Below are 16,522 nucleotides of genomic sequence, written 5' to 3' on the forward strand. Positions count from 1 at the left end.
ATATATTTAAATATCACATTTTAAACTTTGAACCTAAATTGATGATTTGGACTCAAACATGGAATTTATTATTGAGTATTCACATTGTCCTTTTTGGACAAAATATAATTAATACACAATGCAAACCTTAATTTGTTCATGCAAGCAATTTATTAGGTACAGGATTGCTTTTTATATCACTTTCTAATTTTCCATTGATGCTATTTGTGTTCTTAACAAGTGGACAAATATTAATAGGTGAACAACCATGAAAGACTTTGTTGACTTTTTGAGTTTGATCCCTATTTTGATGCAGACAAAACACTCGTATTTTATGTGTGTATTTAGTATTTTTGAACAGGTTTATGATTTAGCACATACATGAGGTAAAGAAAAAATGGCAACCCAAAGAGCTTAAAGAACAAATTGTCTGGCGCATTCCATGAGGAAAAAGAAAAGCAAAAAAATAAGAAGAAGACAACTGCTTTAATTTGTATATGCATTTTAGTTTTTACATATCTCTGGTCTGTAATAATGCATGCATCTGCATGACATGAATAAAATGCTCAGAATGACCATAGACAGACCCTAGGGACCAACACACTTCATAGAAAATCTTTTCCTAAAAGACTAGAATCATACAAAAAGGTTTAGAAATAACTTAGGGTCATATTTGGACTCAGTCTTGTAATTGAGTTGGGGTTTACCTCGTCCCGTAAGGAGAGGTTGTAAAGGCTTCTGCTCCGCCCGTCTAAGTGAGTAAGGTTAGTGTAATCCTTGGGGGGTATGTCCAAGGCGAGGACAAAGGCTAGTTTTGCCAAACATCGATAACAAATATTGTGTGTGTATCTTTCTATCTCATTTAATTACTGCACTTTAAATTTCCATATGTGTATGCTTGCTTATTCGTATTTCTAATTATTTGCATGCACACTTTTATTTCAAAGAGATATGTTGCACGTATATGTTCACACTCATAGCTTAATCATTTTACATACACGCTATAATATCAAATGAGATATGATCTATGGTGAATTGAAAAATGTTTAAATTAGTTATAAAGTTTTAAAAACCCCCAATTCACCCCCCTCTTGGGATCAAACCATTTCCAACAGACATGTTGTATTATTTTTATCCTTTTCATCCACTATAAGAAATAAAATCACAATGTTGCAAGTAAAAATATTTATAGGTTTCATTGTTTAGATTTACAAGCTAGATTGACAAAAGGTCAAAATCAGTTAAGATCATTGCTATTTTTATTATGATTATTGCTATTATCATCATCATTCTTGTTGAAACCAAATCTTTTTTGGGTGTTAATTCACTGAAAAAGCGAGGCACATCCTAAGCTCCCCCTTCCTCAAATTATCTTTGGTATATCGAAGCATTCTCAATCAATTTTGTCCCTCCTAGGTAAGCCAGAGTCATCCAAGATGGTTACGATGTTTCTAGTGATGTCTCAAGTTTCACGCACGAAAATCGAGACCTTAACGGTTGCCATTTACCCCGAAGATGCAAAGTGGGGATCGACAAGTCTTCTTACTTTTTTTATCCTCTTCTAGCTTTTTGTTTTTGCCTTTTCTATTTTGTTTTTGTTGTTTTTGACTGTCCCAAGTAATTCAGGATGGTGCAAAATAGTAAGGTGAGGTTTGACAGCAATTTTGACCTTACACATATAAATTGAGGTAAAAACTATGTCATTCCAAGGTTTTCTGGTCTCTTTTTGCCAAATCATACTGCACCGGATGATTCAGAATAGTGTCAAATGGTTAATTAAAAGAGGTTTGACAATGATTTTGACATCAGACATGCAAATCGAGATAAAATCCCTATCATTCCAAGATTTTTTTGTCTTTCTACCAAATTGGTCTGCAGCAGATGACTCAAAGTAGTTTGAAATGATAAGAAGAGGTTTGAAAGTGGTTTTGACCTTAGACACACAAATTGAGGCAAAATTGCTATCATTTCTAGGATTTTCTAGTCTCTTTCTGCCAAACACAACTGCCCCAGATAATTAGTATTAGAAGTGGTAAGGTTAGACCTAAAATAATATCAAATAGATAGTAAGGAATGACTTAATAACTCTTAAATTAGGTCAAAAAAAATGCCTTTGATTGGGTAAATTGATAGAAAATGATTCATGTACTCAACCAACCTAGTGGGACTAAGGCTTATTATTGTTGTTGTTACTATTGTTGTTGTTGTTGTATGTTTGTTTGAATAATACCACACAAATATCTTAACATTCTTATTTTCCAAAATTTATACTTTTTTGTATATGTTATTTTTTAGTTGCATGACACGAGTCTTATAGAACTTTTCTCAAACAATTATAAGGGTATTCTACTCATACAACAAGCTTAAAGCAGTTTTCCAATTTACCCTACCTTCCTTAATTCCATGAATTATAGATTTTTAAAATTTTTCTTTATAAATCTATTTTAGATTCTACTCCGACACTAATTTCACCAATCAAGACAATATCATCTACCCAAAAAAAAAAATTCAAACAAAACTTCAGTTTTTTATATTCTTAATAGGTTTATCCCCCACTAATACAAAAAGATAAAATTGTTTTCAAACCCTCTATATAACATGATTGGAATTCCCTAGACTCTCCACCTTTATTTCTAATGCATGCTAATCATTCATTTGACGTGCATATTCTTACTAACATTAATGTACCTACTACAGATTAGAATTCCCCACAAAACTTCCCTAAATATACCTAATCATAGTTTTTTTCCATATCAATAAAGATCTTGTGCAAGTTCCTCTTCTTTTTTCTAAGCCTTTTCATTAATCTTCTTAAATAATTTTTAATACAGAGTGTCACAAAGTCATGGAGGGGTCAACTCTCGAAATATGATAGTCGCATTTTTGTATTGTTGCGGCCGAATGGTGGACTCAAAATCATATGAAGGGGTAATGCATGTGGTAAGAAATGGGTCAAAATATAGTCCAAGGGAGTCGCTGCTAACCTATTTAACTCTAGGTAAGGTTAAAACATTTATTTAGTATGCTACCAGTTCAATATTCTCTAAGCTATTCTTAGGTCCAAGAAAACCAATAGTAAATAGTCTGCATTACTAGATCGAATTCAGGAGTACAATTATGTAAAGGAAAGGTATAAGCACCCCTTTATACCCATCCAATGGACGATACCTGATTAGCCTAGGATTACCTTCAAAATTAACTGATCAAGACTCAAATTCTTCCTTTCTATTTCAATTTCCAATCCACATTATATTGGGCAGCCCTGCGAAAAACAAAAGCTACCCTCACCTTGGGATCCTCGAAGGCGTGTGAGGATGTTGGGCTTTTGTGGAGCCTAGTTGTGTTTTAATTTGGATGACAACCCGACCTCTATTTAATTAGAGATTTCTATCCTAAGGCTTAGTCCATGGAGCGAAGGGGTTCATCAGATACATGTCTTTGCTTCACTGGTGCAAGTTTGAAACTGCAGGGTTATGTAGACGCTGATTTTGCTGGTGATAATGATAGTAGAAAGAGTACTACGGGATTTGTATTTACTCTGGGTGGTATAGCTATATCTTGGGCTTCAAATTTGCAAAAGATTGTTACTTTGTCTACTACAGAAGCTGAGTATGTTGCAGTAACTGAAGCTGGAAAGGAGATGATTTGGCGACATGGTTTCTTAGAAGAATTGGGTAAGAAGCAGAAGATGAGCATTCTACACAGTGACAGTTAGAGTGCAATCTTTCTTGCCAAAAATTCGGCTTTTCATTCAAAGTCGAAACACATACAAACAAAATACCACTTTATCCGTTACCTTGTTGAAGATAAGCTGGTAATACTTGAAAAGATATGTGGATCTAAGAACCCAGCAAACATGTTGACTAAGGGTGTTACTATTGAGAAACTGAAGCTGTGTGCAGCTTCAGTTGGTTTTCTAGCTTGAGGAGAGGAGGTTGAGTTGCAAGGATGACGGATTGTTTGTTTAGGAGGATTGTGGTTGATACTGGTGATTGAACTAGTCTCCAAGTGGGAGGTTTGTTGGGCTTTTGTGGAGCCTAGTTGTGTTTTAATTTGGATGACGACCCAACCTTTATTTAATTAAAGATTTCTATCCTAAGGCTCAGTCCATGGAGCGAAGACGCAACATATAAAAGGAATTGCTTTCGGGTGATTAGGGTTCGTGTGGTTGTACCTGCGAGAAAGCGAGAGGGAGAGCATTGTATCGCCGCACTCTCTGTGTTTTCTTCCTGATAATATTGAAATCCCTGCAACTCCGTGGACGTAGGCAAAATTTCCGAACCACCTAAATATTGTCTTGTGCATGTGATTGATTTTTTTTCTTTGGCGTTATTTTTCCCTATTTTGTTTCTCACAAGTTTCGGGAATTTGTTCTTTATTCCCAACAAAGGACACACCCCTTTAATGATCCCTTTGAGGATGAATTGTTTATTAAATTTATTAAAGGTTAAGGGTTTCTTTATGTGACCTTTAAATATTAGGAGGCTTTGTGAAAAAAAAAACCCCCTCACCTCCAATTTCTTAGGTGTAAGAACTCGACTTGAGATATGTAGATTGAATAAATAATAAAAGGATAAAAAGGTAAATTTTGCAGGTTTCATCGACGAAGCCATTGTTCTTGTTGACGAAGGCCCTCATACTCTTCGTTGCCGAAATTCAGAGCCTCATTGACGAAGATATACCGAACGTGTTGTAAAATATCGGAATAGGGTTCGTCGCTGAAGGAGCCGGTTCATTGACGAAATGTGTGGATGATTCATTGATGAAGGCGTCGTTTGATCAACAAGATTGGCCGGGTCAAAGGCGCTATAAATATCCTATTGCTTTGCTTAGAGGTTAAGAAATCTAAAACTCTCTCTCTCTCTCTCTCTCTCTCTCTCTCTCTCTCACCAGAAAAATTTCTCCTTCTCTATTCGATTCTTTGTTGTTCGTCGCTTGATTTAACGATCCGACGTTACTGCATGGATCAGGGGAGGAATCTCTACATTTTTAGCAGATCAGAAAGTCGTTTTGAGAATTTTCGGGTTTTGACCCAAAAACAAGATAAGGGTCCTGATTTCGTTTTCGTTTCGGTAAATCTATAGAGAATAGTATTGTAAGAAAGTATTGTTCTTCGTTGTGTAGGTTTTAGTATCTCGGTTTCGTAGTTTTGGAGACGTAGAGTTCGTATTTTGGTATTCGGGAAAAGGTAAGGGGATTTTGTTTATATCAATTATTTTTGAAATCGGGATCGATAAACCTGTAGTTTATGATCATATGTATGTTTTGGCTAATTATTTGGAAAAATCTATCAGGTGAAAATGCGATATTTTCATATCACATTTTTTGGAAAATTTTGGGGTTTCGTGTATCATCTCTATTTTGATTGGAAAATCATATCTTGTATAAAATGGTAGTAATGGGATGATCGTACCTGTATTTGTATTAAACTGTATTTCTGGACCTGAAAACGATATGATTTGTGTATGCTCAAATAAGTGTGGAATGAACTATTGTATGTAATGTTCTAGATTTTGTAAAACAGCTAGGGGTAGCTAATTATTGTACGCTGATGAGTATAGGAACATGAGTTCCAAAATTGTTCCAAGTTTTATAAAGCAGCTAGGAGCGGCTAATTACCGTACACTGCCACCATGTCTCGGCTAATTACCGTGGGGCAAGAGTGTCCTTTTCTATATCCGAGGGTGTGAAATATCACCTGTTTGTTCCGGCTGGTCACCGATGGGTGTGTGTGGACACCGTACTGGCAATGGTATCTTTGTGAGGATTCGGTTATTGTAGGGTATCATGTGGTTGAGTGTGACGACACTGACCGTATGTTTGGTATTGTATGTATTGCAACTGAATTTTGAAAATATTGGAACTGTATCATGTTATGTTTTATGTTAAAATAACACTTGTATGTCACACACTGATATAACCTGTTTTCTTCCTTACTGAGAGGTGTCTCAACCCGAATATACAAATGTTTTTCAGGTCCTTCAGGTAGCCAAAACTAGCATCCTAGCCTCCGGAAGTGTGGGTATCGGTTAGCTACGTAGAGTACCTATGTAAGTATGGATGTTGTAACCAGGTTTGTCATCGTTGAGTTTTGTAGAGAATCGAGGTATGCATGGTATTTTGGAATGTAGATCCTAGTTATGTATAGACTTTGGTAATGTACGTTGTATCGTATGATGTATGTATAGAAATAACATTCCTGCTACATATTTGAAGAGTATGGATATGTATGTTAATATGTATAGGGTGTATGTGTACCCCATAGGGTCAGACTCTCATTCAATGTAGTATCATGTATGTTTTAATTGATACAGAGACAGATTAGGTTACTATATTCATACTTAGGATCCATCTACAGGTTCGGGACGTGACAGCTTGGTATCAGAGCAAAATCAGGTTGTTAGGTCTTGTAAACTTGGTTAGGCATAGCTATGTGTACATACCAGAGTATAGGATATAGGAAATGGGTAGAGTAGGTCGAGGGTTGTCTTGTTGCTAGACGAGGACTCATTGGCGGTGTTCTGTGTTTTTCCTAGAATGATGATTTCAGTAAAACCACAACAAACCATTGATGGTTTCGTGTCGGTATGGTAGGACAGGCCTGGACCCATGAGAGTAGTAGTTGACATGATTAGCTTTCAATGATTGTGTTAACTGTGTATGATATAGGAAGTCTAACCGATTTCTATCCTATTTTCATAATAGAGCCCAAAGATAACAACTTGGATAGTAGTTCCCAGGGGACTGCGGGTGATGGGTCTCCTTCTGTGCCTCAGGGTTTGACGAGGTGGGTTATGCGGGAGATCAGGCGAAGTGTTAGGATACATGAGCACTCTCCTATTGCTACAAGTTGTACCATAGAGAGGTTCACCAGCATGCACCATTCGATGTTTATGGGAGGACCCGATTGATAGTAGTAGAGAACTGGGTGCAGAAGACCGAGAAGATATTCAGTGTAGTATCATGTATGTTTAATTGATACAGAGACAGGTTAGGTTACTATATTCACACCTAGGACCCATCAGTGGGTTCGAGACGTGACATTAGGGGCATGCAAAAATATAATCCCCAAACTTAGGGAAGATTTATTATGGAAAATTCATTTCAAAAACACACGCAATTAATATTCAAGGCCAGCAAGCTATAAGGCATTTATATAAGGTAGGCATTTATATAAGGCGTGCACTTAACTAGAAGAGTCTACTATATCACCATCGAGCAAGCCTGAAGTGATTTTACTAGAACCCTCACCCCTCAAGCAATAACCGACAATTATGTAACTCCAATTCACCACTTCCTCCTCAGAGGGGTGCACACACACAACACACACACACACACACACACACACAAACATGTAGGAACACACACACATATAAAAGAAAGGGCTAACACACATTGATGCAAAGTCATGCAATAGGTAAGCCACACAAGATAAACTATTAAGAAATTACCCAAAATTAAGCAAAAAGGATCCTAAGAATTATCCAAAATTTTCCCTATTTTTTCAAATTTTTCTAAGATTTTTAATATTTTAAAGAATTTTTTTCAATTTTTTTTTTTTTGTAATTTTTAAGTTTTTAATTTTTTGAAAAAAAATTTCTTGAGTCCAAAGGGCTTATAGAATATTTCCCCATTTTTTTTCCTAATTTTTCTAATTTTTTTCCTCAATTTTTCTCAATTCTTTTGAATTAAAAAAAATAACAATTAAATTTTAATTTAAAAAAAATGCAATTCAAGGAGGTTGAACTGGGTCAAGCTGGGTCAATCGATTTGACCAGCTCAACAAGGAGGACTCGAGTTGAGCCCAAATCAAGCTAGGTTGATCTAGTTCAAGGGAATATGTTGGAATAAGCTACCAGAGCTCGCCATGTGTCTCCCATCTATGAATGACATTTTTTTTTCATTTTTCATTTTTTTTTTTAAAAAAAAATAGGAGATTGACACATGACAGGGTGATGTTATCATGACGTCACCTCCACGTGGTGCTATGCTACTGGCACTGAGATGAATGCAAATTACTAATTTCGCAGCAATTCGGTCATCTACATAAATGCACCGCGGGCATCCTAGATTACACCATGTCATTTGGTGACATCATGCCTACATCACCCAGAATATGTGAACAAGGATGTGCCACGTCTCACCACCCAAAAAGTGTCACTTGACTGCTTATATATATATATATATATATTCCATTTTCTTTTCTTTTCTTTTCTCTCTTCCTCCCGAACTCTCTTGAGGCTTCTCTTCCTCTGCCTCTCATTTATCAGTCTCTCTCTCACTCTAGTAGTTATGGTTGTCGGTGACCAGTCCCACCTTAGGCGGTGCTTAGGTAGGCTCTCCCTCTTTCTCTAACTTTTTCTCTCGTTCTCTTCTCTCTCACATCTCTCTCTCTACCTCTCTAAAATCTCTCTATGTTCTCTCAATTCTCTCTCAAATCTCACTCTTTTCTCTCTTCTTGCAGGTCTCGATTCAAAGCAAGATAGAGAGCCTTAAGCTCTCTGTGAATTGATTCTAGATCCCGATTTCAAATTGAATCCCAAAGGTGAACCCTCTCTTATCTTTATTTTGTTTTCTGCCATAATCAAATCTCTCTTTATCTCACTTTCTTTCTTTCACATTATCCTTTCTTTTCTTGGTGTTTTCTTGTGTTTTCTTATAAGCAAAACATGGTCCTAGGGTTTAGGTGTGACAAGGATTAAGGTTACGTTAACCTAGAGTCTGGGTAAGGGTTAAGCTCAGGTTAAGGTTCAGTTGGGTTTAGGAATTGGGCATAGGCTAGTCTGGGCTAGGTTAGGTTGGGCTCAAGCTAGTTGGGGATAAGTTATTTTATTAGACTTCGAGGAATTTTCTTGTGCTAGATAGGCAGATTGGGCTTTAGTTATTAGGGTTGGGCTGATTTTGGTTTTGGGCTATAACATAATGAGTTTTGGTTTGGCCTGGGCTAAGTTGGGTTGGTTAAAGTTAGGCTAGGCTTAAGACTGGTTTTAGGTCTTAAGTCAACGGGCCAGGGTCAATAGGTGACTCGGGTCTGGGATGTTGGGCGAGGTTTGGTTCAACTAGGATTCAGGTCAATGAACCCAGGTTGTGGGTGGTATTTGGGTCAATTTTTCGAGTCTGTTCAAGAATTTAGGCAAGGGTTTTGTGGGTTTTTCTAGGCATTTTGGAATCGTAACTGGTGAATTTTGATTCAAATTTTGGGACTTAGGACTCGAACAAATGTTAGGTAGATAAAAACCATATGCCTACTTCTATTCAACCCGATTCATTTTTCAACTTGCATCAATAATTCAGCCTAAACAATTTATTAATTTACTAAGATAAGGTCAAGAAAAGGGGTACTAACCTCTTAGGTCTCTAACTTCTCCTTCTCTGCCTTTGTTTTTGTTTCCTTCTTCTCCTCTACTTCTTGTTCTCCTTTCTCTGCGACTCTAGGGATCTCCTTGCCTCTGAATGTTATTAGAGCATTCCCCCCCCCCCCCAAAAATCCTTCTGCTCTCACTCTTTATTTCCTTCTATTTCTTTGCTACTCGAGTAGTTCTCCTTCGGATGCTTTCTCTTTTGTTCTCAAGTGCCCCTTGTGTTCTCCCTAGAATTCTCCATTCATAGGCTAGGGAGGGGGAACAAAACTTTTTCTACATAAACATGAGCACATGTCATTTCAAAAAGTTGATAAAGCGGATTGGCATATAGCGCAAATCATGTAATCATGTAAAATTATCTTTTGGTAAAAAATCAATTCTTTATTTTATAACAGAGCAATATTCAATTTATCATTTGTTAATATCTATATGTTTCAACCTCAAACTGTGTGAAAGGTAAAAAACAATTCTTTGTAAAAGACTCGATACAATGGATCGGTGAAATCACTGAGAAGACCTTAGTAGCCTCACAAGGTTGGAAAATTAGTAATTAGGAGAAAATGGATTATTTTATATTGCATTTACAACTCTAGAAGGCTTGCTTGACTTGGGCTATGGGCCAGTTAATATTATTATTAATTGTGTTTGAGTAGACATATACATGCTTATATGGACAAAACTTTGTATTCAAAAAGTCCTACTAAAAAAATTCCATGTCCAAATTAATTTGCACCAATCCCATAGTTTGGTTAAAATATATGTGAATTTTGGCATGTTAGTATTATAACATATTAATTAGTAGGAATTTATTTTTATACACATACATCAAAGTTCACCAATATTCTCAATTGAAATTTGGAATTTGAATGCAAATTAATTTGGAAATACAATAACGCCATGTTTGAATAGAATTCGAATTTGGAGTTGTGTTGAATTTGAATAAGGTGTAATATAAAATTATATTGAAATTTATTCAAACCCACCCTAAATCCAAATCCAAAGTTTGAAATCCATGCTCTAGAACGCAATCTTATTTCTTTTCTAGTTCAATAAATGAATCATGTTGGCCTAACAAGGCTTAATCTCAGGTTTTGATGATACCAAATTAAGAATACTTAACTTGTTTGTTTAAGTAAGTTGTTAGGCTTCAAAAGTGTTCATGAGATCAAGTTCAAGTGTCTAAAGAGAATGATTGACGATTATACTTAAAGACATGAGAAATGATGAAGTTTATTGAAGATAGAGTTCAAAGTGGACCCAAAGAATGGAAGTTAAAACAAGAAGACTTAGTGCTTAGAAAGTTTATTTTAAAAGTCTCATGTAAGTACTTTACAAAATTCAATATTGATGCTTAAAGCTCTTAGGAAATATCGTTGACTTAGAGACCTATTTTTAAACCATGGAAAATATTTTTCTTAAGTCTCAAATAAGATTTACAAGTTTAAAGATGAGCTTTGAAATCAAATTTTGAAGAACATAGAAGTTGCAAGCAAGACAGGCGATTGATGAATTTTCACACCATGGATTGGAAAGCCTTGAAGTAGTCACACATGGTGACCTCATCCCCACTAAAAATGTAGATAACAAAGAAATACCTAAGGATGAATAAGAGATGGCTGACAATAATCTAAAGATGCTACAAATAAATTATAATGCAATGAATGCATTATATTGTGCCCTAGATGTCAATGAATTCGATAGAATCGTGAGATGTAAATCAATTAAAGAAATCTTGGATAAACTTGAAGTCACCTATGAAGGAACGGTTGACGTAAGGGATAGTTGAATTAACTTGCTCACCAGCGAGTATAATGCATTCAAGATGAACCTTGAAGAAACCATCACTAGTATGTATACTAGGTTTATCCATATAATAAACTCTCTTAATGCATTAGGGAAAAACACTATTCAAAAGCACTTAATACACACATGAGATACTTGTGTTTTGTCAACATCAAAATAGGGATCGGACTCAAGAAGTCAATAGCTACCACGTGGGATGACTGAAGTTCAAGTGAATCATAAAATGAATCAAGTGATCAAGATGTGGAAAGCCTATGCTTCATGGCGAAAGATGACAAGGTAAATTCTTACTCTAGCTCACAAGAAGAAGAGTCTAGTGATGAATCTTGTATAGTGACTCATGCAAGAGCATGCCCTCATATAGAGAAATGCAAGCTGAATTATTTTCTTTGCATAATAGGTTCATAAAAGTAATCAAAAGAAACATAGCATTGAAAGAACAAAATGAAAAGCTAAAGAACCAATTAGAGACTTCAATATCAGCTGAAAAAGAAAAAGACTCACTTATTGATGAACTTATGTGTAAAATAAACAATATGCCTGAAGAATTAGTAAAGCTTCAAGTAAATGGTGAAAATATAAAGGACTCCAAAATATGTGATCTTAAGAGTAAAATTGAAGATAGAAAAAAAATAATAATCTACAATTTCCCTAAAGGAAAGGAAAACTTTGATAAACTAGTTGGATGGCAAAGAATGTCCTTGGATAAAGAAGAAAAATGCTACAGAGTTCTAAATATTAGAAGTGATCATGGAAGAGAATTCAAAAATAAAGACATTGAAAAATTTTGTGATGAATATGGAATAGCTAACAACTTTTTGAAACCTCGTACTCCACAACAAAATGGAGTTGTTGAAAGGAAGAATAAGTCGCTTCAAGAAATGGCTAGGACTATATTAAATGAGCATAATTTACCTAAATATTTTTGGGTTGAAGCGGTAAATACCGCATGTTATGTGATGAATAGAGTCTCCCTTAGATCAAGCCTAGAGAAGACCCCCTATGAACTTTGGAAAGGAAGAAGACCAAACATATCTTATTTCCACGTATTTGGATATAAGTGTTTTGTATTGAATGATAAAGAGGACTTAGGAAAATTTGATGTGAAATCAGACGAAAGAATCTTCTTAGGATATGCATTGAATAATAAAGCCTTTAGAGTCTACAACAAAAGGACCCTCATAATCATAGAATCAATACATGTAGCTTTTGATGAGGCAAATTCATTCTCTAAACCATCTAATATTGAGGAAGCTGAAATAAAGCAAAATCTAGAAGACTTAGAAATTCAATAAGTAAAATATGAGAATAAGGAATCAAGCTCAAATGATATACCTCTAGATCAATCTAAACTACATAAAGAATGGCAGTTTGTAAGAAATCACCCAAAGAATCAAATCATTGGTAAACCTTCACAAGGAGTATCTACTAGATCCTCTTTGAAAAATATGTATAGCTATTACGTGTTCCTATTTTAGGAGGAACCCAAAAACATAGATGAAGCATTAGGTGATGACTCTTGGATAGTAGCCACGCAAGAAAAACTAAATCAGTTTGAAAGAAATAAAGTTTGGAAATTAGTTCCTAAACCCACTGACCAATCAGTAATTGGAACCAAATGGGTGTTTAGGAATAAGAAGGATGAAAACAACATTGTAGTACGTAATAACGCTAGACTTGTAGCTCAAGGATATAATCAAGAAGAAGGAATAGACTATGACGAGACCTTTGTTCCCATAGTTAGAATGGAAGCCATAAGAATGCTATTAGCCTATACATCTCACAAAGATTTTAAACTTTATCAAATGGATGTGAAGAGTGCATTCTTAACTAGATTTATAAATGAAGAAGTATATGTAGCACAACCTCCAGGATTTGAAGATTTGCATTACCTTAATCATGTGTTTAGACTAACAAAAGCATTATACGGACTAAAACAAGCTCCTAGGGCCTAGTATGAGTGTTTAAGTGGATTTTTGTTGAAAAATAGCTTTTCTAGAGGAAAAATGGATAGCACACTGTTTATTTAGGCTAAAATTGAAGATATTCTTATTATACAAATATATGTGGATGATATCATCTTTGGTACTACAAATGAAGAGTTATGCAAAGACTTTGCCAAATGCATGCAGGACGAATTTGAGATGAGTATGATAGGTGAGTTGACCTACTTTCTTGGTCTTCAAATTAAGCAAGCTAAAATTGGGACTTTCATTAATCAGTCAAAATACATAAGAGGCTTGCTTAAGAAATTTGATATGGAAGGTGGCAAACCTTTAAGGACCCTAATGAGTATGTCTATAAATCTTGATAAAGATGAAAAAGAAAAATCGATAGATATGAAATACTACCGAGGCATGATAGGAAGTTTATTTATTTGATAGCCAATAGACCAGACATTATATTCAGTGTATGTATATGCGCCCATTTTCAAGCTGCCCCTAAAGAATCTCACCAAGTAGCCGTCAAAAGAATTTTAAGATATTTGATAAGTACTATTGACTTATATGTCTATGGTATGCTAAAGATACATGTTTTAAGATGATCAGCCAAGTTGAAAAATTGATCAAAAAAGCACAAGTGGCACTTGCCACTTCCTAGGAAGATCTCTTGTATCTTAGTTCTCCAAGAAACAAAATTTTGTAACACTATCTAAAAACTAAGGTGTAGTCCCAAAAGGGGGGTGAATTGGATTTAAAATTTTTCTTTTAATTCTTTTTAAGAATCCTTAACCTCCTTTACTTCTTTTAATGAATTATTGACTTCTTGTTGATTTATCAAATACACAATAAATACTTAAAAAAAATTAAATCCACAACCACAACACAAGTACTTAAACAATCAAGTAACCAATCAACAATCAAGGCATTCAAACCACAAATTTTAATATTCAGCTTTCAGCTTTTGTTAATAGTCTTGTGTAAATGAAAGGTTATGCAAGCCCTATAGAGAATGAATATTGATTCTTCAATGCAAACCACAACTCAAATGCCCAATAACTTAGAATTTAAATAAACTTTTAGTTAATTTATCTTTGGGTGTTAACCAATCAACGTACTCTTTTTGAGGTTTCTACAAACTATTAAACAACCAAGGTACTCCCTTTTGGTTTCCGCAATCCCAAATCAAAATTAAATTTAAGTTTACTTAATTTTCAAATTACGTAGTATATATGATTAAGAAATTATATCATCCACGTAGTTTATATATGCTGAAAATAAAGATAGTAAGGGAAAGAAAGTGACACCGGATTTTTATGAGGTTCAGCTTATCTCCAGCCTACATCCTTGCCTTCGGCAAACCACCAAAGGATTCCACTAATCTAGTTCCTTTTCGGGCGGAACAAAACCTTACAAGCGATACTCCACGCTCAAACACTCATTCACTAGGCTAAAGCAATGCCTCTCCAAGCGATACCCCACGCTTGGGCAACGATCCAAATAATCCTTGAATCGTCAAATCTACAAGAAAAAAGATCAATAATCTATGTACAAAGAACTACCTTCAGATAGGGTGGGTTAGTACAATTTCAAATAGTATATACTTTAATCAAAATATCAATATGAAATACAATTGAAGCTCAAGAGAGATTTCACCAAGTTTTCCTTCTAGAAGAGAATCAACAATTCAGAAACACAGAGAAGGATTGTTCAGTTGCTTCCAAAAAATCTCAGCAATTTAGATGTGCAAAGATGAGAGCATGAGAGCTTTAAGAGTATGAGAGTTTCAGCTTTGAGAATTGATTTTCAATTGCTTGGTATAATTTGATTTACAAAACCATGTATTTATAGAGTGAGTTTCCTTGTCTCCCAAGTTACTTGGAATATCTCCCAAGTTTTTATAAAGTTTAGATTTGAAAAACTAATTTTTAGAATTTTCCCATTAAAGTTCAAAATTTAAATTTTTGTAGGGTCAATTGGCTGGACAGGCGACTGAGTAGGTGTTTATACAAGGTCAGCCGACTAGACAAGTGACTGAGACCTTTCTGTCTGCCAAAAATTTATTCTGTTAGATGGTTTGTCGGCTGACTGAACACAGGTCAAAATGGTCAATTGGCTGACCTATCAGTTGGCTGACAAAACCAATTCATTCTGGTTAGTTAGCTGACCAGTCAGTTTGCTGAGGTGTTGACAACTTCGACCACCCTTCAATATTTTGATCATAAATTTTTCTATATAACTCCAAATTGGACGTTCTTAGTATCAACAGAAATCTAATATAAAATCTCATAACTTCCACATTGAACACTTTTTAAAATAAGGAGTGTTTGATAGATAAAAATGCTCATCAATACAAATATAGAAAAAATAACAGAATTTGAAAAATCCTGTTTTAGTGCTTTTCAATCCAAAAACAATTTAAACATTTTTGAAATAATTTCTGACCTTATGAAAATATTTTCCAAGTATTTTCAAATGTATCTAGGTCCAAGTAATTAACTTAAGAGTTTCATGTATCCATATTGAAATCGAATGAAGTACTTATATAAAGACTTCTTAAGACTTTGACATTCTAAGCACTCAAATCTTCATGCTTGCTTTTACTCCATCTTGTCTTCAAGCTTTAATATACATTGAGCTTTCTCTTGCTTTGCTTTCATTTTACCTCTCTTGTTTTTCTTCAAGCTTTGATATACTTTCAAGCTCTCTCTCATATTCTTCAAACTTTAAATATCATCTTGAAATTCATCCTTTAAGCTTCACATAATCATCTTTGTATACATATTCTTGAGTTTCAAAAACTTAAATCCTGAAATATCATTATTCAACCAAATATGTTAAGTTTCACTTGTTTGTTAGTATCAAAATAGGATGTTAAGCCTTGTAAGGCCAACACTATCTACTATGGAAGCAGAGTACGTGGTAGCAAATAGTTGTTGTGCACAAACTCTCTATATGAAACAACTATTAAAGGATTTCGATTTGGAGTATTCAACGGTACCTATAAAATGTTGTTGACCTTATAGGTCATATCCCATTTTGATAATAACAAATATTTGTGCATCTTATTCTTGCATTAAGTTTGTATGCAGGATCACTCTATGCATGAAATGGAAAAGGAGCATATCTCTTGGTGGTGCATGGAGAGACTCAAGGAAAAATTAAGACAAATTATTTACATTTGTAGTTATATTTTTAATCATTCGGGTCTGTAATAATTAATGCATAACTTTCATGATAAGAACTATAAGCTCAAAGACCTTAGGTCAACCTTAGGTCCCTACACAATCACTTGGTTAAATCTCCTCAATCGTCATATTATAATTATGCAAATGGGGGAAAACCATACTTAAAAATAGGACCTAGTGTGTTGAAAAAACCTCGATCGACCGAATGGGTGAAAAGTCAAAATAGTTGACTTAGCCCAGGCAACCGAAC

General features: G+C 34.9%; 1 protein-coding gene across 1 annotated transcript in view; it reads right to left on the reverse strand.

Moving 5' to 3' along the window:
- Positions 1 to 16,522, reverse strand: part of LOC131155873 (subtilisin-like protease SBT3.5) — a 65,593-nt gene that overhangs the window by 14,583 nt on the left and 34,488 nt on the right. The gene's annotated exons all lie outside the window — the stretch shown is intronic.

This window comes from Malania oleifera, chromosome 5, assembly GCF_029873635.1.
Source record: "Malania oleifera isolate guangnan ecotype guangnan chromosome 5, ASM2987363v1, whole genome shotgun sequence".
Taxonomy (NCBI): Eukaryota; Viridiplantae; Streptophyta; class Magnoliopsida; order Santalales; family Ximeniaceae; genus Malania; species Malania oleifera.